The following is a 4034-nucleotide window of genomic DNA, read 5'->3' as shown; positions in this document are numbered from 1 at the left end:
ACACAGCTGGTGAGTGTTAAGTGTCTGAGGCCAAATTTGAACTCAGGTCCTCCTGACTCCAGGGCCAGTGATCTATCCACTGTGCCACCTAGCTGCCCCAGGAGGGAACAATTTTGAGTTAATGTCACTCAATTAACTTAATTTGAGCATGGCTATTCTCTTTCAGTAGCAGCCTGATGTACAAAGTTTCAGGTTTTTCTGTCTACCTCGATATTCTTTCCAAAATAATTCCTGTAGTTGGACACTGGACCAGCCTTGCATAACAACTTCCTTCCCAGAAGAGGGTTTTAAAGACAAGTAGAAAATGACATTAGCCAGGGTCCTGCCTACTGCACAATATCTGAAGTATCACCTTTAGTGCTACATTGCTTCAACAATAACCTACCTATTCAAATTTATTTCTCACTTACTGTTCAGTCATTTTAGTCTTGTCTGACCCTTCATGACCCCATTTTAGGGTTTTCTTGGAAAAGATCCTAGAGTGGTTTGCCATTTCCTGTTGCAGCTCATTTTACAGATGAGGAAACTGATGCAAACAGGGCTAAATGACTTGCACAGGGTCACACAGCTAGTAAATGTTTAAGGCTGGATTTGAACTCAGGTCTTCCTGACTCTAGGCCTATCTACTGTGCTGCCTAGCTGTCCATTATTTCCTACTACTCACCAATAATTACCCTGTCTTCTAGTTTGGCTGATGTTACTAGTCCAAATTTCTTGCATGTTCCCTCCTACTTCCTTTTACTTTTCCTGACTAGAATACACTCCCTATTTCTATATGCCTGCCTCAATCCTACTTCTTCACTAAGGCCCAGGTCAAGGTCTTCCCAGTCTATAAAGCCCTTTATTGCTCTAGAATAAGATCATAAAATTCAATGTATTCAAGGGATCTTATAGGTAGTTTAGGGAAGCTAGGTAGCACAGTGGATAGAGTGTCAGATCAGGAGTCAAGAGGATACACCTTTCTGAGTTCAAATTTGACCTCGGATTCTTACTAGCTGTGTGACCCTGGGCAAGTCATTTAACCATGTTTACCTCAGTTTTCTCATCTATAAAATGATCTGGAAAAGGAAATGGCAAAACACTTTTGTATATTTCCCAAGAAAACCCCAAATAGGGTCACAAAGAGTTGGATGGACATGACTTAAAAATGACTGAATAACAAAAGCAGATCATTTATATAAGAACACTGAGGATCACAAAGCTTAGTGCCTTATATATGTATGTACAAATATATGTATATATACTTAATAATCAAAGAAAACACTGAAAAATCTACAAATTAGCTATTTAACAAATATTCTCAAGGTAGTGAGGGGTTTAAAAGCTAAAGAGAAGAAAAGAAAGAAGCTATCTGTTTAATAATTTTGCAGAACTACTTTTTTCCTTCCTTTATTTTTTCTTAAAAGGGGTAGTTTTCTGTGAAGGTAAGGGTAAGGGTTATATTTGGAAATGTAGGTCATATACAAACAAAGGTATTGATATAATTTATTTGTAATTGCTTCTTGATCAGAGAGAAGTCTTGAGGCTCCCTATAGTTCACTTTTCTCATCTACCAAATGGAACAAATAAGAAACACATTAAATGACTATTGAGAAAAGATTTTTTAAAAAGATGAAAATACTTTGAAAAATTTACCACTGATCCAATTCAATCAATTAAGAAAGGATAAGGTGGGAGAAGAGCCACTTGGCAGAGTATAGGCAACAACCAGCTGAAATCTCCCAACATTCTCCTCCAAAAAACTTTAAAATAGCTACTCAAATAAAATTTTGCTGCAACAGAGCCAACAAGAGCTCAAAGTGAAATATTTTTCCAGCCTAAGACAACTGAGGAGGTCAGCAGATAATGTCCATTCCACTGGGGTTGGGAAAGACCTGGAGCACAGCACAACTAGACATGGACATTGGAGGAGGCTGAAACAGTCTCAGAAGCTACTTCAGTAGCTCTCAACCCAGAGACAATAAAGGGGGGGTCAGAAAACTGGTCAGAAAGAAATTATAGGAGACCATATGCTGGCAATGGGTGTAACTAGTGTGGTCACTCTGTTATCCACAAGCAATTCTGGGTTGCAATTTCAGGGTAGAGAGGAGCACTTGGGGTCCATCACAAGGGGACAGGGACCCTGGTCACAGTTCTAAGGAAGAGAGGAGCACTAGTGTTTGCTGATACAGGAGAGAAGGGGACCTGAGCACAGTTCCAGACCCAAGAAGTGCTTGCAACTACAGGGGAGTAGGTGTCCTTTCTGTATAAATACCAGAGCATGAACCACACCTTGCCCCACATCACACCCCCTTGAAAGTTGCAGATCCCCAGAATAGCTTTGAAAACAGCAGCACAAAAAAGCCTAAAACTTGGGACTGTGCCTTTCCACCCAAGGTAAGAAAAGCCCAACTTCCACAAAAAAGTTCAGTCAAGAAATAGGATGAAAAATACAAAAACAACAACAACAAAGAAATGGACCATGAAAAGCTACTATAATGGCAGAGAAGACCAAGGCATAAAATCAGAGGAAGACAACAATATAAAAACAGTTTCAACCAAAACCTTTAAGAAAACTGCTAACTGGAACCAAAGCCAACAAGAGTTCCTGGAAGTGTTCATGAAAGAGATGAGTGGTAGAAGAAAAAATGGGAAAAATATGAGTGATGCAAGAAAATTATGGAGAGAAAATTAACAGTTTGGTAAAAAAGGAGACAAAAAGTACTAAAGAAAATAACTTTAAAAAGCAGAACAGGTGAAATGGAAAAGGAGGTACAAAAATTCACTGCAGAAAAGAACTCCTTAAAAACCAGAATTGGCCAAATGGAAAAATGTACAAGAGCTCACTGAAGAAAATGCTTCCTTCAAAATTATAATTGGACAATTGGATGCTCCAATGAGACATCAAGAAGAAATAAAACAAAGTCAAAAGAACAAAAAAACAAGAAAGAAAATAAAATATAAAATATCTCATCAAAGAAAAACACAACTGACCTAGAAAATAGGTCTAAGAGTCATAATTTTAAAATTATTAGCTATCTGAAAGTCATTATCAAAAAAGGGAGGCCCTTGATATTATCATTTAAGAAATTATCAAGGAAAGCTTCCATTATATCCTAGAACCAGAGGGTAAAATATAAATGGAAATAATATACCAATCACCTTCTAGGAGAGATCCTACAATGAAAACTCTCAGGAATATTATTGACAAATTCCAAAGCTACAAGGGTCAAGGAGGAAATATTGCAAGGAGCCAGAAAGAAAAAAAAATTAAATATTGTGGAACCACAGTCAGGATCATACAAGACTTAGCAGCTTTTTTTTTTTTTAACATTTTTTTTTTTTGGTGAGGCAATTGGGGTTAAGTGACTTGCCCAGGGTCACACAGCTAGTAAGTGTCAAGTGTCTGAGGCCAGATTTGAACTCAGGTATTCCTGAATCCAGGGCCAGTGCTTTACCACTGTGCCATCTAGCTGCCCCAGCTTTTTTTGTTAAAGAAGCAGAGAGCTTGGAATGTGATTTTCCATAAGGAAAAGGAGCTAGGATTACAACGAAGAAAAACCTACCCAATAAAACTGAGTACAATTCTTAAGGGGTAAAAATAGATCTTTAATGGAAAAGAGGACTTTCGAGCATTTCTGATGAAAAGACCCAAGCTGAATAGAAAATTTGACTTTGAAATACAAGACTGAAAAGAAGCATAAACAGATAAATATTAAAGAGTAATTATAGAGGACTCAACGATGTTAAACTGTCTACATTCCTAGGTAAGAAAATGATACATGTAACTCCTAAGAACTTAATCATTGTTAGGGTAGTTAGAAGGAATCTATATAGACAAAAGGCATGAATGCAAATCAATGGGGAAAAAATTCACATAAAAGAAGTGTACAGCTATCAGTGAGGTTGTGAACTAATCTAACCATTCAGGAGAACAATTTGAAACTATACCCAAAGGGATAAAACTGTGCATACTCTTTGATCTAGCAATGCCACTGCTGGGTCTATACATACAAAAATATTTATAGGAGCTCTTTTTGTGGTGGCAAAAGAAA

The sequence above is a fragment of the Dromiciops gliroides genome, chromosome 2, assembly GCF_019393635.1.
Source record: "Dromiciops gliroides isolate mDroGli1 chromosome 2, mDroGli1.pri, whole genome shotgun sequence".
Lineage (NCBI taxonomy): Eukaryota > Metazoa > Chordata > Mammalia > Microbiotheria > Microbiotheriidae > Dromiciops > Dromiciops gliroides.
The sequence above is the reverse complement of the archived record's forward strand: the minus strand, read 5'-3'. Positions refer to the sequence as shown.